At 47.2% G+C, this 26261-nt stretch overlaps 2 long non-coding RNA genes across 5 annotated transcripts in view; both read left to right on the top strand.

The window, feature by feature from the left end:
* LOC121133168 overlaps positions 1 to 5201 on the top strand; it is a 58438-nt gene extending 53237 nt beyond the window's left edge. Inside the window, exons 1-4 of one of the 3 annotated variants that reach the window (XR_005869938.1) lie at positions 1465 to 1909; positions 3171 to 3354; positions 3722 to 3834; positions 4642 to 5201. This is a non-coding gene — a long non-coding RNA (uncharacterized LOC121133168). Of the gene's footprint in view, positions 1 to 1464; positions 1910 to 3170; positions 3355 to 3721; positions 3835 to 4641 lie in introns of those variants that run through there. The other 2 variants (XR_005869939.1, XR_005869937.1) reach the window with 2 other exon arrangements.
* Positions 1 to 26261, top strand: part of LOC121133169 — a 142874-nt gene that overhangs the window by 57896 nt on the left and 58717 nt on the right. The window contains exon 3 of one of the 2 annotated variants that reach the window (XR_005869941.1): positions 24902 to 25053. This is a non-coding gene — a long non-coding RNA (uncharacterized LOC121133169). Of the gene's footprint in view, positions 1 to 24901; positions 25878 to 26261 lie in introns of those variants that run through there. The other variant, XR_005869940.1, reaches the window with a different exon arrangement.

Below are 26261 nucleotides of genomic sequence, written 5' to 3'. Positions count from 1 at the left end.
ACCATAAGGAGTCTAGAGGTAGCTGAAGTATGTGAGGAGATATGCATACATTGCAAACAAATGGGGGCTTGAACACCTTTAGTCTTTGGTACTAGGGGAGGAGGTCCCAGAGACTGAGTCACAATTGGACACTTTGTAGAGTTACTTACATCATTCTTTAAGGCTAAGTATTGGGCTCCTGAGGCAGTTCTTCACGTGAGCCTGTAAAATTGGTCCCATTACTTTATATCCACAGCTCATTGCTCACTTTAATCCATTCAGCAAATATCTGTTGAGTGCTTACTGTGTCGAGTACTGAGCAAGACCTTGGAGATTCAGTGATGTAAGATGCCCAGGACCCAGAATGAAGGGTGTACTGAAGCTCAAAGAGCTGATTGGGCAGGCCATTTCTCTCTCTCTCCCTCCCTTCCTCCCTCCCTCTCTCCCTCTCTCCCTGCCTCCCTCCCTCCCTTCCTCCCTATCTCTCTTATCCCTCCCTCCCTCCCTAACTCCTCCCTCCATCCCTAACTCCTCCCTCCCTCTCTCTTCTTTACCTCCCTCCCTCTCTCTCTGCCTCCCTCCCTCCATCTCATCCCTCTTTTCTTCTCTCTTCCCCCTTTCCTTTCTTCCTTCCTTGTCAACAAGAACAGTTTAACAAGAATTGCTGGGCCTCTAACCAGTGCAATCCATCTTTCCTCATTACTAACAGGTCCTCGAATCATTGGAGGTGGCAAGATGAGCATTAAGATATTGTTTGCAGCTACCCTGCAGGGGCGTATGTGCTGTGAAATGGAACTGGCAGCCATAGTTCAGCTAACAGTATGAGGCTCAGTTCCTAACAGTCGAGTCTAGGTTTCTCTAAGAAGATACAGAGCATAAGGCAGAAACAGGTTTAACCATCTCCCCTAAACCCCAAGAACTGAAGTTATGGAAACATATCAAATAACTGAGTATTAAAACATAAGACTGCCTTAGCTTTTCTCAACACAGACCATGAGTAGCTGACAAACCTGCTTTCTTTCCTAAGATCTCATTAAAGAGCTGAGGTTGAAAGACCCCTAAATCCCAAGGCTTGGAAACAGGAGATTAAATACACAATTAAGAATTTTATTTCAGCTCTTTTGGTGTGGAATGGCATGACTTATTTTTTTCCCTCTTAGCAGAGGCATCTCAAGTTACCAAAACCTTATTTGGAAGGCCAGAGGGTTTGAGCCAATCTACATGTCTTCATTATGGTTGTACATTTAATAATATCAACCAAATTAGAATTTTTAAATCCACCAATCACACACTTTCATTCATCCTAAGAAGAGATAAAAGTAGTTTGCATTTATCAAATACTTACTCTGCCAGTCATCCTGACACAGATTTTTAGCCTGCTATCTTAACTACTTTTCTATTGCTGTGACAAGACACCATGACTAAGGCAACTTACAACAGAAAGAATGTATTTGGGTCTTACAGTTTCAGAGGGTTAGAGTCTATGACCATCAAGGCAGGGAGCATGGCAGCAGGCAGGCAGGGATGGCTCTGGAACAGTGGTTGAGAGCTTATATCTTGAGTCATAAGCATGAAGCAGAGAGAGCTAACTGGGATTGATGTGATACATCCCCCAATGGCACACCTCCTAATCCTTCCCAAACAATTCCACCAACTGGGTACCACATTTTCAAACATATGAACCTGTGGGGGCCATTCTCTAAATTTAGTCATTTCAGTATCCCAATGAGGCAGGGACTATTCTTTTGCTTTGCTTGTTTTGATTTGGTTTTTCAAGACAGGGTTTCTCTGTGTGTTGTTCTGGCTGTCCTAGAACTCACTCTGGCCTCCAACTCACAGAGATCCACCAGCCGCCACCACCAGAGTGCTGGGATTAAAGGCGTGTGCACCAATGCTGGCAAAAGGAGCTATTCTTATTGTTATTTTTCAGGTAAGGAAACTGAAGCAGAGGGACTTTAAGAAGCCTAACCTAAGATCTTGACTAAGAAATGATCTTGGGACATGGATTTGGGTAGCCTTAAAGTAAGCTATCCTGGGACTGGGGAGAAGACTTACTTGGTAAAGTATTATGCAAACATGAAGGTCTGCATTCCCATCTCCAACACTCACACCAAAGCTGGGCCCAGTGGCGAGTGCCTGTAATCTAGCACTCACGAGGCAGAAACAGGCAGATCACTAGAATTTGCCGGCTAGCTGGCCTAGCTCAATCAGTGAATTCTTGGTTCAGTGAGAGACTCTTGCTCAAAAATCAGGGGAAGAGGGACTGAGGAAAACACCTGATATCAACCCCTGGTTTACAGACACCCATACACACACACACACACACACACACACACACACACACACACACACACACACCGTATCCTTATACAAATGTGTACTTACACACGTGGTATACAGTGAACATATACACACATGTACATACTCATACATGCAAAGTAAGCTATCTTGTCCTACAGGAGGTGAACGCCTTTAGACAAAGCTATTTACTGATGAAAGCAATCTTGTGCTCATTTTCAAAAAGGAGACATGTTTATCGGAAGCTTTGCTTAACTCTTCCCAGAGGTGTGCTGAATAATCCAAGAACTTGGCAATGTCTAGAAAGGTCCTCATCTTAACAGGAAGTGGGAAGGATGCCCTTGAGTTGAAGGCTGCTGCCTGCTACAGTTTAGATCAGGACTGTTTGCAGACCTGTGTCTTAAGGGCTTGTTCCTCAGTTCATGCGGCCATTGAAATGTGGAAGAGCCTTTAAGATCTGGGGCCTGGTTGGAAATTAGGTCATGGGAGGCCTGACCTTAGAGGGGACACTGGGACTCTGGTCCCTTCCTGTCTGTCTTTGCTTCCCGACCGGTGAGGGCTTTCTCCAGAATGCCATGTACCCTGGTGTTCCTGGAAGCCTCAGGCTCAGGGAGCAAGGCCATGGGATTATGGACTGAAACTCTGAACATTGTGAGTTTAAATAAGCCTTTCGTCTTTATAAATTGTTTTTCTCAGGTGGGTTTTTTTTTTTTTTGCTTTGTTTTGTTTTGTTTTTGTCACCGCATTGAAAAGCTGTCTGACATAGAACCCATCATGTTCAATAGTTCTCTGACGATGCCAGTCGAAACATCTGGATTTTATACTTGTTCAATAGTAGGAGACGAGGGTGGTGTGCAGACTGAAAACAAGCTGGTGCATGTCTGTCCTCTCAGCAGGAAGTGTAAACACTGCTGCCTCTTTAAAAGATGGAAGAACCACGACCCGGAGAGATGAAGAGATTATAAAAGAGAGGGCTGGCAGCCTCTGGAGACAATGAGTCAGCTCAGGCAGCCTCCATTTTAATGACTGCCTTGGTTATTCTGGTGAAGTCATAGCTGCTCTGCTGTCTTGGAGACAGTAAGTGGCACATCTAGATCCCACACTTGGGCAGTAGTCAACAGTCACAGGCTGTTCACACTCTGTGGTCTATAACTACCTATGGAGTCTGGTGCTGTCATTGCATGCATGCTTAGCCGTGGCTGTTCCTGCAACGGAAGCTCCTGCTCAGTGTTGTCCTGCTATCCTCAAGCTGACCCCCTGGCTCCACAGAAATTGAATGGGAGGATGGGAGGAATGTCCCCATGCTACAGGCAGCAGGGGTGAGGCACAGAGGGAGAGCTGAAATGCCCTGAATTTGCTGATTCCCAGGGGAGCCCTGGCTTTGGTGTGGCTTTTCTAGGTTGGCCCACTTTGAGACAAAGGACTAACATCCATTACTCAACAGATGCGGGCTTGCTGCACTGTCTCTCTCAGGAGGATGATCTCAAAGCAGGGCAACTCCTGGAGAGGGACTCCTCTGGGAGCTGGGAGCCCCTACTGCCCTCAGCCACTGAATGGGTGAGCATTGAGATCCTAAGAGGAAGTGGGGGATGGGGGGAGCCCGAGAGCACACACAGCATTCATCGCAGAATGAAACTGTGAGGAAAGATGGCCCGGCTGTGACTTTCTCTAGAAGATGTCTGGGGCTGTCGACCTTGTATGCTGTGTTATGGAGAGACAGGTCTCTACAGAACTCTGCCTGGTGTTTTCACACTGGCATATTCTCCAAATGTTAGATTGTCCTGGGGAGAGAGGATCTGGGGTGAAAACTGGTTAATGAAGACCTGTAGCCTGGCACTGACAATTCTTACTTCCTAGTCAGGTCCGTCCCACTCTTGGGAGGAGATGCTGTGGCGGCAGCGTGGGCCTCTCAACATCTGAATGGACAGGGTGGGGATCTTTCACAGTGGTGTTAGTCAGTGTGTTGTAACAAGCAACTCAATGGGACACCCTGTGTACATCACTCACAGGTGACAACGAGCCCTTAGGTGGCTGCCTCAACAATGGTCCCTCTCAGAGGTATCCTCACTCCATTTTGCTTTCCTTATGGCACCACAGAGAGCGATAGGCTGGAGACTTTCTCAGACTCCTGTAGATGTCACCGAATCCTCAAGGCTGTGTGCCCACCCACAGGATGCACACCAGAGAGGTTGACAGTGGGGATGAGAGAGAAGCCACGCTTCTGAACCTTCAGCTAGCAGGCCCCTTCATGGCAGCCCCAGTCACAGGACCTCGGGGTTTGGGTTGGTGAGCGTCATTCTCCCAGGCAAGGATCACGGCAGAAGCAGAGGGAGCCATTACTGTCTTCATGACTTCCTCCCACAGAGGTCTCTGGAGTGCTATGGAAGAAGTGTTACCTTCTCTGCTTCTGTCACTGGGACCTTCCCGGAAGCTCAGCCTACAGTCTTCTTTTCCAGCCTGCCCGGAGGATGCTGCCAATGTCTGATTGTCTACACAAGTCCCCTTCTACGTAAAACAACCACAGCGGTTCTTGTTTCCCACAGTCAAGCCCAGATTCACTTATTCTATTATCATATTCATGAAGAGTGAATGACATTGGTTTATTTAAAGACATTTTTTTGGTGCCATCTCTGATCACAAGTATCCTTCCAGGTCTAGGGGGCAGCACAGTGTGTAGCGTTTAGTATAGTAATGCATTGTGAAGAGTTCAGTGTGGTGATATGCTATGCAGAATTCCGTGTGGTAACCAAGATGAATAAGGATAAGGAGCTGTAGGGGTCAGACTAAGAGAGGGGGACTCATGGAAGGTTCCTCAGAAGAATGTAGGCTTTATCTTCAGGAGAGAGGAAGTTTGCCAGGCAGACAATGTGGGTATCAAAGTCAGAAGCTTTTTCTTGCTTGTAAATGATAAAATAATAAACTAACCTGTTATTAGAGGCAAGCTGAAGGCGCGTGGCTCCCGGGCCTAAAGTCACCATGTAGCAACCATTGTGGGCCTATGATCTGGTTCTCCTGGTCCCCTGAGCATCCCTGGATGAAGTGTATGCAGTGGGGAAACTTGAGGAAGCCACTTCTATACCGTGAGCTTACCCTGTGTCCCCGAGGGGGGCATGGTCTCATCCATCATGGTTGCTCTCCTCAAGTGAGAAACGGTCCAACTCAAAGATGGTCAGAGTCTTGCCTTCTTGGTGAACTCTGCCAGCCACATACAAGAGACCCAAAGGCCTGGGGAGATGGCGTTCCAGGAGGAGAGGCGCCGTCTGCAGACTCTCCTGGAGTTTTCTGGAGAGTCTGTTGGCATCATGTGACCAAATGAGTTCAAAGTCAAATAGGCTCAACACTTATTAAACCAAGTTGGCAAGAGTTCTGTTAGTTTATCTATAACTGACGAACTTTGGGGAGTCTTTAACATACTAGGAAGCATGGTGAATGGGTACAGTATGTCATTCTGGGGGGGGGAACCAGAGCCATTTCTAGGGTAGTACTTTGGAAATTCTCTTGAATTCTGACAGTTGTGAGGACTAGGAGGAGGGCCCCGTGGAAGTTTTATTAGGACAAGAACTCCACTGTTCTTTGCTCAGTTGGCCGTCAACTGAGAGACAGACAGCATGTCAGCCAGAGGAAAGATACCTACTATATTTATTATTGACAGGGTCATGTAAGACATATGGCCTCAGAATCTCAGTGGGCCTCCTAATATTGTCACTTAGACTTGGGCACACCTAGTTACTTAGCCCCTTGTTCTGGGAGACCACAGGCATGCCTGATAGGCAGGAACAGGTGCTGTGTACCTCTTATAGGCTCAACCGATCATGGTGCCTCACTCTCCCATACTGACAAATCTGTTAAACTAGCAAGGCCCGTGCCGCTGTACCGAGAGTCTCAGCATGGCGACAGGAGTGAACTGTGCCCTCCCTGACACCTCACCAACACTGCATGGTGTTTCCACAGTGCTGGGTGGGTGCTGGGGACTGGGTTGGTCGCCCTCACAGAGCTGGCAGAAGGACAGGGTAACCCTCCCAGTTCGGAGTGGCCTGTGAATCTCTTGCTGCCCGTAGGGAACTGGGAGGGGATCAGGAAGAAAGGGTGGGGATTACTGGAAGTGCTCTGGTAAGACTGGGTGACTGGGCCCCTTTCACGGGAAAGGGCCCTGCCCACTGCAGGGAGAGGGCCATGAGCCTAAGATTGCTGAGCAGGAGGCACAGCAGTCCTGGCTCCTTGGCGTCTGGAAGCAGCTTCTGATCCAGGCCTCTCTCTCAAAGTGCTGCTGGGCGTCCTCGGTCAGTGCTGAAGGAGACTCACGGGCTAAAGGCCCGGCTTTCGCCACGCCTTGGGTGAAACACCTCCAAACCACATTAAAGTCGAACAGACATTCTAATGTTTTCTACTTAGTGTGTGTGAGAGAGAGACTGTGCATGCACACATGTATACTCACATGTGCCATGGTGTATGTGTGGAGATCATAGGATAAGATATGGGCGTTGGTTCCCTCTTCCATGTGGGTCCCAGGGATCAAACTCAAGCCTGACAGGGACTGCTTTCCCCCCTGAGTCATCTCACTGATCCTAAGCCACATTTCAGGTATCTCCAAAATAGGTGAGTAGCATCACGGCTTGGTAACACATCATTTCCTGGCTTCTTTCCTGCCCGGCTCATTGTCTTCTTCCGTCAGCATCCCTTTGGGTCACACGAGTCACCGTTTCAGGATCTCCTTCCACTAAACCCAAATGAAGACTCCTGTTATCCTCAGTGCCCACTCACCCATCATCTGTCCCCCCATCCTTCCCCGAACCCATCCATCCCTTACAAGCAACCATAGATTAGACAACTTATGAGGTGCTTGGATACAAGACAGACACATTACAGCCATCAAACTAGCTCTATTTAATAGTCCACATTCCCATTATTGTGGGCAAAAGATTCCCCAGAGCATCAGGTGCCTTGGCAGGATCAGAAATATCAGAGACCACACTTCATGGAGGCGTGGGAAGGGCTCTTGAACAGAGCCAGCCCTGCTGGGGCAAGCACTGGTGGCCACATGGTGAGTGTTCAGGAAAGGTTTCTGTGTGAAGGCTCACGTGGGCAGAGTGAACAGAAGCATAGCAAGCAGGTCAGGTTTTCTCTGCAATCAATGTCGCTTGCTTTTCTCCAACAAGACTGTAAGAATATAACTCAAAAACCAGGCAATCACCCAGGCCAGGAAGGATCGGCTCCTAAAATCAGAGTCACCGGGGCTCTAGATGAGGTCTGAGTAACATCTCAGATGTTGTTACTGGGTCTTTGTTCTCTCTCCTCCTGTTAGAGGGCCAAGGACCAGCCTGCCCCGTGTGTCTGTGTGTCCCTGGTGGCACTGTAGCCTTGCTGCCGGATCTGCTAGGACTGACTTCCTGGGGACTTTATCTACTGTCACCACTTAACTTCTCAATTTTTTATTATTTAGAAGCTGGAAGGATGGTTCAGCAGCTAGAGCTCTGGCTTTTCCTCCAAGGGACCCTTGGTTGTCCTGGAACTCTCTTGTAGACCAGGCTGGCCTTGAACTAACAGAGATCTACCTGCCTCTGTCTCCTGAGTGTTGGGATTAAAGGTGTGCACTGCCACACTGGGCTTGATTTTAATATATTTTACTTAACCTAATATGCTCAACACACGATAATTCTGACAAACAATTTAGAAAATATTACTGAGATATATTATATGCAAGCGTATATGTACCTGAATGTGCACATGTATATTTTATACAAAATATTTTTTCATATAAAGGGTGTTTAAAAATATAATACTTCTGGCTGGGCGGTGGTGGCGCATGCCTTTAATCCCAGCACTCGGGAGGCAGAGGCAGGTGGATCTCTGTGAGCTCGAGACCAAGCCTGGTCTACCGAGCGAGTTCCAGGACAGGCTCCAAAACAATACAGAGAAACCCTGAAACAAACAAACAAATATATATATATATATATATATATATATATATATATATATATATATCTCACTTCTGGATTGGGCTAACTGTATTTCAAATGCTCACTAGCCACATGGGGCTAGGGACAGTTGAACTAAATAACTTGCCCCCCTGACAGGCTCACACTGCCCACCATCTCGTCCCCAACACCTTCCTTCTTCAGAATGCTTGAGCATCCCTTGGATGCGGAAGAGATAACACCAGGTGTGATGGGAGCTGAGATGCAGGCCCTTGATTCTGGGTGGCTGGGAAGGTGCAGAACAGAGCTAGGAGAGAGTAGTTTGGGACCAGCCCTCCTGTATCTCGGTGCTCTGTGCAACCTGTGAATCATCCTGGGGGCAGAGAGGCAGACAAGGGAGTGCTCTCTATTCTGGAGCCTCGGTGAGCTCAGTCATGTGGGGGTGGGAGGGAGGGACCCACAGCAGAGCAATGGAAGGATGTGTCTACAGAAACAAAAATAGATCCGAATCTGTGGGGTGGTTACCAAGACTCAAAATACCAGCTCCCTGTGTGTGCTGGGGTGGGGGAGGATGAGGAAGATGCTCCGAGCCTCATGTTCTTATGATTAAATTATTCAAGCAGGAGGGTGAGGACCAGGGCTGAGCTGCAGGCCCGGGTCTCCTTTTCAGAGTGGTGCCTGTGGTCACCGTTCCACAGAGTTTTTCTTTCTCACCAGTTTCCCCTGGTTCCCCTGATTTGAATAGTGAGCAAATTTGCCTCTTGGACAGACTTCCACCTGCTTCTGAGATGGACAACCCCACTAGTGTGAGCCCCGGGCTGAGCGCTCTCCCGCTGGGGATGGCTCCAGAGCCCAGTCCTGGGGGAAGAGAGTTTTTCTTAGGAGAGGGCAGGCAACCAGCGAGGTCTCCTCAGGCTGTGTCCTTTTACCTTCTCAGCCTCTGCTACTTATAAACCTCTCCCAGTCTTAGCTTTTTCTTCCACCATGTGAGAATTATAATAACTCTTACCATATTAGGATGTTGGGAGGAGTCAGTAAAAAAAAAAAGTATTGTGCTTTGCACAATGGCTGGCACAGGGTATGGTGCCTACCACTCAATGGGAATGACCAGTTCTTCCCACGCTGGGCAGGGCTCCACAGTTCTGGGCCAAAAATCACCAGGTGGAACCTTCTCCATTGCCATAATGCTCTGCTTTAAATGGGACGTGTCACATGACAGATGTGGCCATGGCACCAGAGGGACATGATTACCCACAGCTGCTCAGGGTATTAATGGCATAGCTCAAGCCAAACCCAGATTTTCTAGTTCCCAGGCTTAAGTTAGTAGAATCTTTTGGGTCTCAGAACCAAAACCTTAAAATTCCCTAGGCATACAGAGGAAAGTGAGGCAGCCTACTATGAAGGCGGTAGGAAACTTTGATGGGCCGATATACAGTCACTAAAAATGCTCACAGAAAATGTGCTTGCAATCTGTGCCAAATGAAGAACCCCGGGAAAGGAAGCTGCCCACAATGTAATGCTGTCCATCAAAACATTCGCACATTCTCCGTCTCTCTCTGCGTGTGTGCCTGGCTGCTCTCGACTAGATGCCATGTTTGCTTATCTCTGCTGGAAAACGATTGTTTTCTGGAAGTGCTCATGTATTTTCCACAATGAACACTTGTTACTTTCACAGTCACAAAAACAAATGGAGATTATGAAAGATTTCCAGTCTCCATTTCACACCAGGGAGCCCGTCTCTCATTCTCTCCTCCCTCCGCCTTGCAGGACTCCCGGTGGCTTCAAAGCCTCCTTGTTTACACAAGGATAATTCTGTGGGTGTCCAGGGAGACGGACTGAGAGAGAACAAAGTGAGACATGTTTTCCTGAAGCTGATAATCAGAGTCAAGGCCCTCTTGTGACAGAGTCCTTCAATGAATTCAGCAGCTGCCTGTGCTTTGTCAAAGGAGGGGAAGCTAAAGGCAAAGGGACATGTTAGTCAGCTCTTTGCTGGGGACCATTGACTTTTTTTTTTAATCCCTGAGGGGATGAGCTTGGCAATCAGGCCCACCATGACTGACTAACTCAGATCTGAAGTCTGAGGAGATATACGGGCGGGGTTAGCCTTCCCTCACCATTCCACTGGCTTTCCGACCATGTTGTCTATACCCCCAAGCCTCAAAATCCAGCCCGTGGCTGTCTTCTCACAGCTACCCGGCTACCCTTACTGAAGTTCTCTGGCTTAGGAGCCCATTGTTCTCCTTGGCGGCCACGTGGATCTGCTCATTGTCGCCTATTCTCTGTTGCTTCTGGTTGTACTTTTTACCTTTTGCTGACTGCTCTGGTCTTGGTGCAGTCAACCTGGCGCCTCCACCAAGTCCAGTCTCAGCCTCATGGCGCCCTCCAGGGCTGGAGCCCTGCTCCTCCAGCATGCTCAGGAGAGAGGGCTACACATACACTACCTGTGTTCTAAGCCACGGCTGCAGACTCTCTCCCTTTCCCTTACCCCCGCCCCCGACACTTCCCGCTTACCCCTCCCCCAGCCTACCTTGAACTCCAACATAGCATTCTAGTCAGCTCTGACTTCTATTCTAGAACATCACTTATAGCTATGAGGGCACAGCGGCCCAGGAGGTGGACACTGACTGCAGAGTGAACTCTTCGGGGCGTGGCTCTTCCACTTCCTGCTTGTGACACTTAAGGCGAATCGCTCAATCTATTTCTATCTGCAAAATAACGGAACATTAGAGACCAGACTGGGGTAGTTATTGCCAGTAAAGTGTGTCCGACGGTCTCATACACAGCTAGCACTGAGTGAGTGTCAATGCAGCGTTGCTTTGTTGTCACAAAAGCACCCTGACCTATCACGTGGTTGAAAGAAAGACTCCTGGAGTCTGACATGTTGGGTAAACTGCTCTTCTGACCAAGACTAGCTTTAACCTGCATGTGTGTCCCAGTGCCTTCTGGGACACAGATGCTGGAGGATACTTCCTCTCTGACTCACCACGAGGACTGAATGAAATTACACAGAAGCGTTTGCAAAATGCATGATGCACAGTGCCTCAGAGTGCACGCTGCCTAGCAGCGCACAGTACCTCAGAGCACACAGTACCTCGGAGCGCACAGTACCTCGGAGCGCACAGTACCTCGGAGCGCACAGTACCTCGGAGCGCACAGTACCTCGGAGCGCACAGTACCTTGGAGCGCACAGTAAGTACCTCAGAGCGCACAGTACCTCAGAGCACACAGTACCTCGGAGCGCACAGTACCTCGGAGCGCACAGTACCTCGGAGCGCACAGTACCTCGGAGCGCACAGTACCTCGGAGCGCACAGTACCTTGGAGCGCACAGTAAGTACCTCAGAGCGCACAGTACCTCAGAGCGCACAGTACCTCAGAGCGCACAGTACCTCGGAGCGCACAGTACCTTGGAGTGCACAGTACCTCGGAGCGCACAGTACCTCGGAGCGCACAGTACCTCGGAGCGCACAGTACCTCGGAGCGCACAGTAAGTACCTCGGAGCGCACACTGCCTAGCAGTGCACAGTGCCATGCAGTGCCAGCTGTTGTTTGTGTTGCAGATGAAGGGTGTTCTCTTCTGGGATGGATGGTTTCATGAAATTATTCACACTTGCCACTGCCTTTGGAATATTCCAAAGTACTGCGAGAGCTCTGAAGCAGATCAGGCTTTCATGGTTGTCCTGAAGAAAAGAACCATGACATATTTTAAAAGTCAGATTGGGAAAGGACTTGGCAGACCAGGTCTTTTCTGTGTCCAGGAGAATGAGGTCATAGCATCCTAACCCAGGTGCTGTTTGTCTCTGGTGCTCAGGAGCTAGCCAGGGGCGAGAACAAGGCATCCGGACACACACATGCCATAGTAGGAGATCTTGATTATTAGTTCCATGGCAAGTAAAGCAAATGTGAGAATCTGTTCAGAAAACAAAAATTCCCGAGCAGTTTCTATGTACATCAGCATCTGACTTCATAGAGCAGCTGACGGTGACTGGTCACTGTCTGGGGAAACAGGTCTCTGTTCAAACAACACAGAGTGAAGACATCATCAATGCTCTGCTCCTGTCTTCCCCACTAGCTTAGCCATCATTCCACCACCAGAGGAGAAGGAAAATTGCTCCTTCTAGACCAGCAGCTCTCAACCTTGCTAACGATGCAGCCCTTCAATACAGTTCCTCATGTTGAGATGACCCCAAACCATAAAATTATTTCATTGCTACTGCAGAACTGTAGCTTTGTGACTGTTATGAATTGTAATGTAAATACTTGATATGCAACCCCTGAATGGGTTGTGACCCACAAGTTGAGCACCACCTTTGTAGAGGGAAACTTGCACCATGAGGTTGAGAACTTGCATGTGTGCACCCGAACCCCCTTTCCTGACGGACTGCAGTGAACCCGACCTGCCAGAAAACATCACAACTGAATTCAGGATTTGCCAAAACAAGCCACTTAACTGCTCATATACTAAGAGATGGCTTTGTATACTGAATGGAACCTTCAGTGTGAGATAGTAAAACAATTTTTTACACATTGGCTCATTAATTGTGGAATTTATGAAACAGGCATTAGACACTTTTGCTAAGAATTCAGGGACCAGAGCTAAGCTCCGAGTTGGGTTGTTTGGAGTTAGATGTGAAACTGGGCTCCCAGGGGCCTGGAGAGATGGTTCAGTGGTTAAGAGCACTGGCTGCTCTTGTAGAGGACTTGGGTTCAGTTCCCAGCACCCACATGGTGGCTCACAACCATGCTTAACTGCAGTTCCAGGGCATCCTCCTGGTCTCTATGGGCACCAGGTGCACACATAGTGCAATATACATACAAAGGCAAAAGCCTCATGCAATACATTAAAAATAACAAATATGTGAGCTCCATTATCCTCCCACACAAACCCAATCATTGGCTTATGAGCTCTAGTAGAGCTCAGGTGAGTCTGAGATTCCTCCTCCTTTTCCTTTTTCTTCTCTTCCTCCCCCCTCTTCTTTTTATGATCGGGCTTTGTTCCAAGACAAGATCTTGCTATATAGTTCAGTCTGGGCTTAAACTTGCAATCTTCCTGTGGTCGCCACTTGAATGCTTGGATTACAAGCGTATACCATGGCATTTGGTGGGATTTTCATTGTTCTCAAAGAATTTTACCAGCTGGTTCTAATAGATGGCCTGTAGACTGTGCTTTGGAAAACAACAATACTTGATTCAACAAATACAGCAAATTACAAACAAATCCAGGACAGCAAACATGTCAAAAGCAAAAAAGTTAATACATTTACAAGATAATTTGTTTGTTGGTTTGGCTTTGGGCTATTTTGAGACAGGGTTTCTCTGTGTAGTCCTGGCTGTCTTAGAACTCACTCTGTAGACCAGGTTGGCCTCAAACCCAGAGATCCACCTGCCTCTGCCTCCCTAGTGCTGGAATCAAAGCTGTATGCCACCACCACCTCTCCTCCGGGCAATAACATAGTTTGTAATAGTTCCAATTATTACATCTAAAAGCTGTGCTTTTAAAAACTCTAGACACTTGGCTTCTGCAACAGAGGATACTTCCTCTGGGTTAAATTTGTGTATAAAGAAGCTCAGCAGGAACCATTGATCCTGACCTTAGGATTTCTAAGATCCAATTGAGATCATTAAAAGGAAGGGGACCCGAAACCAAACAAAAACACACACTAAGCTGATTCTCAACCAAAGCCCCCCTCTCCCTCCCTCCCTCCCTCCCTTCCTCTCTCCCTCCCTCCCTCTCTCTCTCTCCCCCTCTGTGTGTGTGTGTGTGTGTGTGATTAGTTTTAACTCTCAGTTTCACATAGCCTAGAATCACCTAGGAACAGAGTCATAGTGAGGAATTATCTAGATCAGATCAGGTTGACCTGTGCCCATGTATGTGTGGAATTATCTTACTCTATTAATTGATACAAGAAGACCAACCTCGCTATGGATGGCATCATTCCCTAGGCTGTGCCCTGAATTATGTAAGAGTAGAGAAAGCTAGCTGAGTATTAAGCAGTGACTGAGCAAGCAGGGATAGGTATATTCTTTGTTCTTGACCAGCTGCTCCCAACACTTTCTTCTCTCCTAGACTACCTTTTGTCAGACATTGCATCACGGCAACAGAAATGAAAGCAGAACAGAGTGTAAGCTGATAGTGTTTACTAACTGACATACATGTTGAGGGCTATGCTGTCCTAGTGAGTATCAGGCAGTCAGTGTGAGCTTAATCAAGTCCTACCCCTCATGTTTTATGGTGCTGACCCTCTACTCTAAGGGAGTTTTTTCTGACAGTCATATCTGTGCCTTCAGTGGGAGTGCACAGTGGGCTGTTGCTTATACCTATGTTTTGAATATGAGCCCTTAAACAGTGAGAGAGCTGAAATGCCTGGCAGTGGGGTTGATCTGAATGTCATTTTCCATTAGCCTAGGAGTCATGAGGGCATAGGCTTGGCTCCCTGGCTGCATGTTGGACCTGGCTCATGAGTGTAGAACAGAGCTGACTTCTAGGGTTACAAGGCATGTGTCTATGGGAAAGTATTTGGCCATGTTTAGACTACAGTCTTGAGGTGTTTTTAAAATGTGTTGGGAAATGTCAACCGAAATTCTTGAAATGGTGTATGTTTCCACCCCATAAACTCACCTATTAAGTGAAATGTATCATCAGTAGATCAGAGATTATGGACTTAGAAAATTCATGTGATGATAGGCTCTGGGAAATAAAGATCACATGTTTAGCAATACCCAGAGGAACATCACAGAGTCAGACCAGAGATCCCAGAGTACTGAACAGATCTTCAGACCTCTACGTTTCTCTCCAGCTCCAACAGGTGGGGGCTGTGCAGCCTGACAAACATGCTGATGGCCTTGAGGAACCCTTATCGCCAAGTTCTCATTCTCTGAAGATTTGACTGGGAAATGGGGGGGGCAGCAAGACCTCACCCATAATTCCTAGACAAATGAATAGATGCATAGACTTCTCAATATGCTTGCAATAATACTTTACTCATTAGAAAGTTAATGAGGTGAGGACAATTATATCCTCAAGTGTTTAAGATTCTTCAAAGAAAACAAGGCTAACTAATGGTGAGCTTAACTGGTAAAGGCAGAAGCCAGGAATTGCTTCATTGCAACAACACACAACCCATAAATTCTAAGAAAACAGATAGGAACCAAAAGCAAAACAGCAATGAATTCTTCAAGATACAGACATTGTTGTAGAAATGGATTATGAATCACTAAAATTGTGGATACTGGGAAGAGTGGATTTTGGCGTTCTGGGTATCTTGTTTTCTACTTCATTATTTTATCTGAGTCAGTATATTTTGTATTTCCAATACTACTGCATTTTGTCAGTGCTTTGAAAATTCTTAATAAGACAAGCCCATCAGGTTGTAATTTAATTTGGGAAAAAACAGACAACAGCATATTACTGAAACATTTTAATAAAAGCAAGATTTTTGTGAGGGAGAGGTGGGGGATTGGAAATAGACAAAGGAGATGAGCTACATATTGTTGTTCCTAAAATATCTCTCAAAGCTTACTATGGATCTCTTAGGACTCAAGATTTTCAATCTTCTCTGTTTTCAAAAACTAATTGACAATGAAAATTTGTTTTAAACATCCCCATATGAATTTCTGACTCATAATTGAGGCAAGGGCTGATGTTACGTTCCACTGCATAAATCAAATGTGTTCCTGTTTCAGAAACTTTGTAAAACACCCATAAAACAATAATTGGATGGAAAAATGCTGGCAAAAGTAACCATTAGCAAAATGAAGTCTTGAGAACTGAGTTGTGCGGGTAATCCAGAGAGCGAGGGGCTGTCGCCCCTGAATGTCAGTCTTCAGCTGAATGATTCAGATCTCCAATGTTTTCAGATGTTTTCGCCTGTCTTTAACCTTGTGGAACATCAGGATTAGGGGGAACAGCCCCACAGTTTGTCCTAAGTGCAGCTGTTTTCTTCAGCATCATGGTTCTCAAACAGGGTGGGTGGGGAGAAGGAACAGAGGGAGGAAGAAAGAACAGCCACTCTGATGGCTAAAATCAGAAGTGAGGAGGAGAAACTTTAAGTCCTCAGATTTTTAAAAAACAAAAACATTGACTTTTGTTTCCCCAGAGTTCAGAGTAGTCATGGGGCCTCACAATACGGCCTGCTAGGACAGTACCCCCCAACTCCCATCCCCTCCACCCTTCCCATACCCCTGTCTCAAAACATAGTGGGGCTCTGGGGGCAGAATCAAATACTGATTCTAATTTGACTGGTTGCTCTGTAGTTTTCAAAGTGCTGGGTGGGGCTGGGACTGAATCTTTGCTATCACACAGCCTAAGGTCTAGAAGGGTCACTGAGGACTTGGTGGCAGCATGCTTCTAAGAGTCAGTGTGTCATGGGCCTTTGGTGACCTATCTGCCAAAGCCCCATTTTCTCCTCTCTGGATGTCCATGTGTTCCTAATTTCCCTTACTGTTAGGAGTCGCCAGTGGGTGTACTTGAAAGCCACTGAGTGGGGCTTCTTGGAAAACAATTCGAGACAAGGCTAACTCTGCTGCTGGAAAACACATCCCCTTGCCTCTTTAGTCTTTCTTTTGATTCTGTCTAAAATGGAGTCAGTCACTAGTTGAAATTTTGGACTGTGAGGCAGTTTGGAGGCTAGAAGCCTTTTGCTGAGAAAGGTGGGACAGGCAGGATGGAGGGCAAGCAGGTTTTCCATAACTGTGGACTTCTTATCAGCCTTGGGTTGGGATGTGCTTGAGTGATGTTCAGTCTCAGTTGTCAGCTTGACCAGATTTAGAATCACCAAAGACTGTGGTGGTTTGAATGAATATATTGGCTGCCATGAGTTCATAGGAGTGGCACTATTAGAAGGTGTGGCTTTGCTGGAGTAGGTATGACCTTGTTGGAGGAAGTGTGTCACAGTGGGGGTGAACTTTGAGCTCTCAAATATGCTCAAGCAACACCCAGTGTCTCAGTTCACTTCCTATTGCCTGCTATCAAGATGTAGGACTCTCAGCTCCAGCGTGTGTCTGCCTGCATGCCACACGTTCCACCATGATGAAAATGGACCGAACCTCTGAAACTATAAGCCACCCCATTAAATGTTTCCCCTTATTAGAGTTGCCATGGTCCGTGGTGTCTCTTCACAGCAATGGAAGCCCTAACTAAGACACAGACAAAGTTCTAGGTATGTCTATGAATTAATAGTAAGAACAAAGCTAGACCCAGGTTTCCATTTTATTTTGTGTGGTGTGTGTGTGTGTGTGTGTGTTCTCTGGGAGAGAAAATGGGTGTGTTGGGGAGGGGTACATGCACCTCTGCCTGTGTCCATGTCCATGTGAGGAGATCAGAAGGGGACATCAGGTGTCTTGCTCTGTTGCTCTCTGCCTTGTCCTCTTGAGGCAGAGTGTCTCACTGAACTCGGAGCTAGGCTGGTAGACTGGCGTTCAGCAAGCCTTGTCATTCCTCCTGTTTCTGCTGGGGTTACAGGCACTCAACACAGCTTTTCAAGTGAATTCTGGGATCTGAACTCAGGTCCTCAAGTGTTCCAATCCAGCTGTTGTGATAAAATCTACAAGCAACCTCAGGAGGAAGGGTTTATTATTCTTACAGCTTCTGGTTCATATCAAGGGAAGTCAAGGCAGATACTGGAAGACGTAACTGTGGAGAAAGTCTGCTTACTGACTTGCTCCCCCTGGCTTGCTCAGCTACTGCTCCTATACAGCTCAGGTCCACCTGCCACTGTGGTCTGGGCCATCCTGCATCAACTAGCAATTAACCGAACACCCCACAAACATACCCACAGGTCAATCTGATGGAGGCAATTTTTCCATTGAGGTTCCTTCTTTCAGGTGAGTCAAGTTGATGACAAAACTAACCAAGACATAAATCAGGCTTGTATGGCAAGTGCTCTTGCACACCGAGTGACTTCTCCAGTCCCAAGTCTGCTGTACCTACCAGAGGTGCTTGTACATGACCCATGGATACTTCTTGATAATTCCCCATCTTTATTTTTATCATCTTGTGAAAGAACTTCTCCCGTGTCCACGCTCCCTCACCAGATGTCCTGCCCCTCTGATTCCCCAGACCCCAGTGAAACATACAGCAAAGTCTAAGGGTGCCTCCCGAGAAGGGTGGCGGGGAAGGATCAGATGTTTTTATAGCTTCTGTTGGCTTTTTTAGGGGGACCCTATTGGGCCCTCCTTTCCTGTGTCACTTTGACAAGTCCACAACACACCAAGTGAATAGGCTCATCCTCTCCTGGGTTCTCTCCTGGTAGATGTTTTAAGTGGATTGCATGGGAGGGAATGACTCACATGTGGGTTGGTAATGAAATTTTGGAAATGAATACCTACAAAAGGATAGAGAAACTGCACGCCCTGCAGCTCTTGAGCATGCCGAGAGCTTATCCACTGATTCTAGGGAATTACAAGAGCTTTCAATTTAGACTGATTAAAGAAGCAGGGCAGGAAATAATATAAAATACATGGCATGGTAATTTGCTTTATAAAAGGCTCTGTTTCTCCCCCAATCTCCATCTTCTCTGTGACAGCCGTGTACCCAGATGGATGTGCATGCGTAGTAATTGCATTAGCAACCCACAAGGAGTCACTTCTCTCCTCTCTCCTGCATCCCCAGGTAGGTTTTTAGCATAATGGCTTAGGTAACAACAGTCCTTCAGGTCTGAAGAGCACTTGGCTTCCGGTGCACAGGCTCAAGGCCCCGGCCGACATTACAAGCTTTCTCAAAAGCTCTATGGGACTGAGCAGCACATGCGATTCCCCTGTGCCTCACCGTGAGATGTGTTCAGGGTTAGGATCAGACACAGGCTCATGAGGCAGGAAGGTTGGATGCTGGGCCTGGTTCTGTCCTTCTCCATCTGGGCCATCGCTGGCAAGTCCTTTGACATCTGTAGGATGCCAGTTGGTCACAAGGCCTTTGGAGAATGTACCAAGGTGAATGCAATTCTCACTTCTAGCTCTAGCTTTCTGTGACAGGACTCATTCCAGTTTGCAAGGCTATTGAACCCGTCCCACCAGACACCTCACAAGTTGAGAAAAGTTGGGCACAGAGAGTGCAAGTTATTTACTTTGGGGCCACAGAACTCACAGAATAGAAAGCCAGACTGGATTGTGTTCCAGCTTTAGGCTGTCTCCAAAGAAGCAATCTACTATGCTTTTATGTCTATGGTAGTAATGTGTGACTTTTTTTCAACAGTTTAAAAAGAAGAAAAGTTGAGTTTTCTAGTGCTAGTCTGAAAATTATGTTCAGTCAAGAGTGGTAACTTTCCAAATTCTAGGCTGTAAGCCACTTCCTGAGAAGGGCAGGCTTGGCCCCCGTGGAAGGGATGCCCCCCAGAGAAGACTTGAGTGAAGAGTACCATGGTCATGAGTGTGCACTGGCCTTAGACCTTAGTGTGCCTTGGGATGTTCTTGATACAGCAGCATTTGGTAAATCCAGCTGCATTTTGAATGCAAAAACTCACCCACCTTTATAAGTGGTCCTTCAAGGATAGGCTTGCATTTTTAAGAGGAGGGTGTGTCCTGACCCAGCAATCACTTAGTCATATTCTCTGCTAAACAGCAGAGCAAAAAGGGTTGGATTTATGACTAGACAGAAGGAGGGGACCTTGACCAAGGAGAGCATATATGATCAGCTCCCAGCAGTCATTGCTGAATCCCCGAGGACTCAGCATTCTTGACTGCAGAGTTGCTGGGGATGTTAATTGTCAATGGCTCACAGCTGGACCCCTGGCCCAGAAGATACCTATACTGAAGAGAGCTGCTGAACTGGAGTCATGGTTGGATGCTACCAGCAGCCTTCGCCCTGGCCCCTCACTTCACCTGGGAAGTACTCTGCAAGGCCAGTCAGGCTCTGGAGCTCCTATGGAATATTGGCTGGACCCTGATTATAGATTGGTATCCCCTCGTATCTAGTTCTGCTGCTGTCTTCCTCATATGCTCGTTGCACTCCAATCTGTATTCCAGCACCAGCTACCCAAGAACCTGACCTGTAATGTGCAACGTGCTTTCTCCCAATCCTGAGAGAGCAGGCTCTTAAAAATCCTCATCGGTTGTCTTTAATTGCTAACAGCAAGTTTTCTTGGAAGGACTTTGGGGGAAAGATCTCAACATGGAGGGCCAAAGTTGGCTGTTTGCCAATGCTGATCCGTGTGTACATGTAATTTTCAAAAACTGGAATTGCCTTCCAAGACAAAGTCATGCAAAGGGTAAGTGAGCTGGCAGAAACAGACTGCAGAGAAAATGATGTGGTGTCGTAAATTAAGAGGAAATCCCACTACATATTAAATATTTCAGTCTCCTTCCTGAGCTCTCCCATCTGCCTCATAATCAATAGCATGTATGGGGAGCTAACGGTCACAGCCAGCCAGCCTCTCTGTCCTGGGGGGTGACTCAGATTCAAAGACAGCTGTTGTGCAGAGGAAGTTACAGCTGGATCATGCTGTCTGATGACGGTGTTGGGTCTCTGAGTTTTAACCCGGAGGTTGGCAAGCAGGAAAAATCTAGCAAACTGCAATCAAAGCCACATTAGGTGTGCTGCTAGCTGGACACATCTGGGAAGAGAAAATGCCTCCATTAGATTAGCTTATAGGCAAGTCTATGGGAGACATTTTCTTGATTAATGATTGCTATGGGAGGGACTAGCCCACTGGGATTGGTACCACCCCTTAGCTGGAGGTCCTGGGCGGTATAAGAAAACAAATTGGGATGCCATGCTCAGTGGCAGTGTGACCACGATATTATCCCCATATGTCAGCTAGCTTGTTGGAGCCCACTCCCTATGGGGGGACGCCATGCTCAGTCTTAGTGCATGGGAGAGGGGCCTGGCCCTGCCCCATCCTATCGTGCCAGACTTTGTTGACTCCTCATGGGAGCCCTTACCCGTGAGGAGGAGTGGACTGGGGGTGGGCTGGGGGAGGGGAGGGGGTGGGAGGAGGCGAGGGATGGTGGTGGGAGGGGTAGGTAGGACGGAGAACTGTGGTTGGAATGTAAAATGAAATCAAAAAAGAAAACAGAAAGCAATTGAACAAACGACAGGGAGCAAGCCAGTGAGCAGCGATTCCTTTCCTTCGTCCCTCATGGCTTCTGCTTCAGTTCCTGCCTTCAGGTTTCCGCTCCGATCCCCCAGGGATGGACTGTGATATGGAAACGTAAGTCAAATAAACCCTTGTCTCCCCGAGTTGCTTTCCGTCATGGTGTTTACCACAGCAGCAGAGCACAATCATCTCAGTTCTGATATGTGAGGGTGTTGGGTACAAGTCCTGATGAATGGCTGGCAGAGCTCCAGGATGGAAATCTGCAACTTGATCAAACTTGCTGTAGGTATTTCCCAGTGAGTCCGGAAGTACTTGGGATTGTGGATGATTTCTACATGTATTTTGCGCGTTAACTATGAATTACATAGTCACTTCATTATAGATCTCGCCGACAATCAACAAGAACGCAGTTCTCAGGGGATCACGACTCACACAGCACTGTGGCATCCCCAGATCGATTTTCCTCATTAAGAAGAAAAACACATGAGGGATAAGCCCGACAGATGAGCCTCACGGAAGCTCTCAAACTACTAATACATGGAATTGGAGTGGCACCCTGGCAATGATGCCAGCCGGGCCGAGTGTTCCTCACGCGAGACTCTCTTACTAGCAGGTGTCCCATTGTGTCGCCTTGTCCGCTCATTTCCATTTATACTTAGGAAAGTCTATTAGTTTTTCATCTTCCCTTAGGAATATCAGCTTGAAAAGCATGACCACCCTCTGTTTGATGCCATGGAAGAGACCAGAGAGTCCTGCTGGCAGGGAATGGGCTGCTGCACCCAGGAACAGGTAGTGATGGAGAAGGGGCTCGTGGCTCCCATAGTCTTATTCCCGTGGAAGAGAAGACAGGCTTTAGGGTAGCAGATCTCACCTGAGCAGATCCTCAGAGGTCAGTTAGTGCAAGGGCTTATTGCTCTTAGGTAGAACACAGCATGGCCAGCACAAATCTCCCCTCAGACCAGCTGAGCTCTCTCAGGATGGCTCTGTTGTTGTACCTCTGTGTGTTCTTCTTAGGCTGAGAATTCCCCTGGTAGGGAAGAGTCAGGTGGCTCTGTATGCAGGACATGCCGCACAAGGTTGTCAAATGCTGCATGTATCAACACGCTGGACCGGGCTGGAATTTCCACTTCCTGTAGGTGACCCAAAGACTCATTCCTCCGGCTCTTTAGAGCCCTGCAGAACTCATTCTTCACTTTTTCTCTAATGGGAAGAAAACAGAGCTGGCAAGCCGCACGAGGCAGAGCTAACCTGAACTTGGAGAGAATGGGGGATTTCATGGCTTTGGAGTTAGGCACAGGAATGACAATGCATCTTCACATCAAACATTTTGGATTAAGGGGGGGGCTCCTATGTGGAGAAAGATTCTGTATTCTGCAACAGCAAAAACAAAACAAAACAAAGTAAGCAACTATTTTCCCATGCACCGCAAGGAAGCTATTGGATCCACATTAGTGGTAAATTAGTCTGTGTTCCCCAGCAAAGCATTGAACAGCCCCACACCGGCTCTGCCTGCAAGTGCTTGACTTTGGAAGCTGAAACAATTGAAATTAAACATTGTAAAGATAAACTATGGTGTGATTTCCATGAGAAAAGTGTCTTCGGGTTTTCTCTTCAAGTTCAAGACCAGTGAGGGCTCAGAAATGGGACAGCCAGACCCACACACAGGCACCAGGGTCCTGCCTAGCACCATGACAGACAAGGAGATCCACATGCAGGCTAGGGGTGGTCTGCCCTGAGCTCTGAGGAGAAAACACTGAGCAGATGAGCACTATTATGGTCAGCAAATGTATGGTATGGCTAGAGAGAGAGAGAGACAGAGAGAGAGACAGAGAAAGAGAGACAGATAGACACACAGAGAGAGACAGAGAGAGTCAGACAGAGAGACAGACAGAGAGAGAGAGAGAGAGTTATGGTTCATGTCCTATGGACAGGGGCATCTCTGAAGGGGTGAAATCGGTGAGGCGTGTGTTGATGTGGGTGGCCTGATTGCCCCAGGGCCATGATGATGTGTAGGCCCGACCTATTTCTGGGGCTCATGCCTGTGTTCATGACCCTGATGCAGCCATGGTCGTAGGACAGCTGTCACTGCCCCTCACCAGCAAGAGAACTGGCCCCACCCCTTGCTCATCGCTGCAAGGGGTGAACTATCCCAGGTGGTGTGGGCTAACTTACTCTAATGGTGAGAACAGGGGAGAGCTGGCGAGCTGACCAACCCTGCAACTACCCAGGCCCAACACAAGGGTTATGAGTAGGCCCACCCCGACATCCACCCCATCTGTGATCTGTAGGAGCATTTAAAGGGGCCAGTCCTGCAGACTCAAAGCTGCAGGATCTCCACTACACGGGGCAACAACTGGGTATCCAAGAGGAATCCCAGTGAAGGCCCAACTTTGATAGTGTAGCAGAAACCAGAACCAGACAAATGGCTCTGCAATGAACACTTGCAGGTAAAGACACATGGATTAAAGGGTTAACTGCGCGACTCACTGTGTCCCACTACAGCTTCCATGATGAGACTATTTTTCCTCTTCTTTTTCTTTTTTTCTCCTGGATTTTATTTTTTTAGGGGGAGGGGTTGCGAGGACAGAGGGCAGATAGGAAGGGACAGGGAAATGAATGGGATGGAGATGCATGAGGCAAAAGACACAAAGAATAAATTAAAAGTAAGTTAAAAATAACAAAAAGAAATGTTTCCCAGGAAACACCTCTTTTCCAGAAAGCATATGAGATAGAATTGGTGTTGCAATTAGTAATAGCAGTGTGTTTACATTTTCCCATTTTATCTCTTATTTAGAGAGCTCAATGAACCACTAATATTAAACCATCACTAATCTTTAGACTCATTTCACTCTGAGTTTATGTAGTTTTCTATAAGATTTTGGGCTAACTACATAGCATCAGGTTGTTATTTAGCTTTCAGTTACTTTCATGAAATACTTGGAGATCATTGGCTTACAAAGGAAAAAAGGTTGACTTTGGCTCACAGTTTTGAAGGATACAGTCCATACTCAGTTGGTCTGTAGCTTTGGGCCTGTGGTAAAATGGCATATCACAATAGAGGTGGATTATAGGCTGTGTGGAGGGCATGGTGGACCAGAAGTACTCATCTTATGGCCAGGAAGCACAGAGCATGAGAAGATGCTGGGGTTTCATAATTCCCTTCCAAGTCACACTCAGTGACCTACGGTGGTCTTCATTTCACTGTCACCTCCAGTAACACCCAGAGACCAAGCCTTCTAATGAACGAGTGACATAAATAGCCAAACCATAGCAGACATTGCCATTGGGCCTGCTGGATGGAACTCAGTTTTAAAGGACCTTTGCTGTCAAAGGGCATGGTGGGTTTGCTTTTTGTGTGTGAAGGCTGGAAGCCTGTGGGTATATTCTTTTTTTTTAAGATTTATTTATTATATATGCAGTGTTCTGTCTGCATGTTTGTCTGCACACCAGAAGGGAGCATCAAATCTCATTACAGGTGGTTGTGAGTCATCACGTGGTTGCTGGGAATTGAACTCAGGACCTCTGGAAGAGCAGTCAGTGCTCTTAAACTTTGAGCCATGTCTCCAGCCCCGGTGGGTATACTCTTGATGGGCCTTTTCGAAAGCACATTTCTATTAGGTCGGGCATTACTTGAGCTAGTAGGATCTTCACCTGACCTTGTCTTTGATTCTTGCTTTCATAGTAACTGAAGCTCTGGCCCTCACCGGCAACACCAGTGAAGCAGAGGGCAAAGAGCAGGAGCCTCAGTCTCTACATCTTCATTGGTGAGCAAACGTTGTTCTCGCCACTCCACCTGCAGATACCCGAGGCAAACAAAGTCATCTCTACGACACGGTAATAAGGAGATGCACACTTTGCACACGTCATCTGTTTCATGAGGTGCCTCGAACTGTCTGCTGCCTCACTTCATGTCTCAGTCCAGCTTTTATTTTTTGCCTCACCGTCTCCTAGCTGAGAAATGTTTGGAATGCTCTGTTTCAACAATTAGTGAGCAGTAAAGATTTGAGGCCTAAACCAGAGGAGCTGAAGCCTCATTCCAATGCTATAAGGAGGCCAAGGGAAAACTGGGCTCCCACAAACCATGTGTAGTATAAACTCCCAGTGTATCTGCAGATCTGATTTATCTATCAAACTATGGATGGTGGTATCTACCTTATAGAGAGGGGCCCTTAATCTTGGAGCTGTCTCTAATATTTGTTTGGGGACAAGAGAAAATAAATGTATCATTCATGTTTTAACTATGCCCAACTAGCTCAAAGCCCATGGATAATCATCCCACAGCCTGATATTTGTTACTGGCCTGTAAAATTTGGCTACTGACCCATGGCAAAGCTTCCAAGTGGTCGCTGAATCTCATCCAGTGATAAAAACTTTGGCCATGATTGTAAATCACTGGGAGACTATGAAGGGCCCCTGCAAGAGATGGTCTACTCTTCTCTTTGTGCTTAGAGGCTGCAAAGAAGCAGATGTCAATAGCCAGTGAGTCCTGTTCTGCTGGGGTACCAGCACAGACCTCCCCTGTCCCATGTGTCTCAAACCTTGCCCCTTTCCCTGCTGCTTTCCATTGCATCTTCTCAATCCCTTCATCCTGACGGTGCACCTTGGTTTAAAAACAAAATGTAACATTCAGTCATGAATAAAGCCATGGTTGCTTTGAATTACAGAGCCCTTTCAAGGATGTAGCTGTTGGGATAAGAAAATTCTCTTCTTAGAACAAACTGCCTGCCCTTGTTGGGGAATTGACCCACAGCAGTGCTGTGATGCTTTAGTGAGAGGCCTGGTGATGAAGAGATGGGCTTCAGAGAAACTTGGAGATGCCACTTAGAACTCATTATTTGAAATCTTAGAAAGAGTGGTACCTACTGATTCAATGGTTTGACTTTCTTAGGATAGAGTCAGGGTGATAGTCTTTTTTTGTTGGTTTGTTTGTTTGTTTGACAGGGTTTCTCTGTATAACAGCCCTGGCTGTCCTGGCACTTTCTCTGTAGACCAGGCTGGCCTCAAACTCACACAGATCAGCCTGCCTCTGCCTCCCAAGTGCT

The sequence above is a fragment of the Mesocricetus auratus genome, unplaced genomic scaffold, assembly GCF_017639785.1.
Source record: "Mesocricetus auratus isolate SY011 unplaced genomic scaffold, BCM_Maur_2.0 Super-Scaffold_100020, whole genome shotgun sequence".
Taxonomy (NCBI): Eukaryota; Metazoa; Chordata; class Mammalia; order Rodentia; family Cricetidae; genus Mesocricetus; species Mesocricetus auratus.
This window is presented reverse-complemented; position numbering and strand designations above follow the sequence as displayed.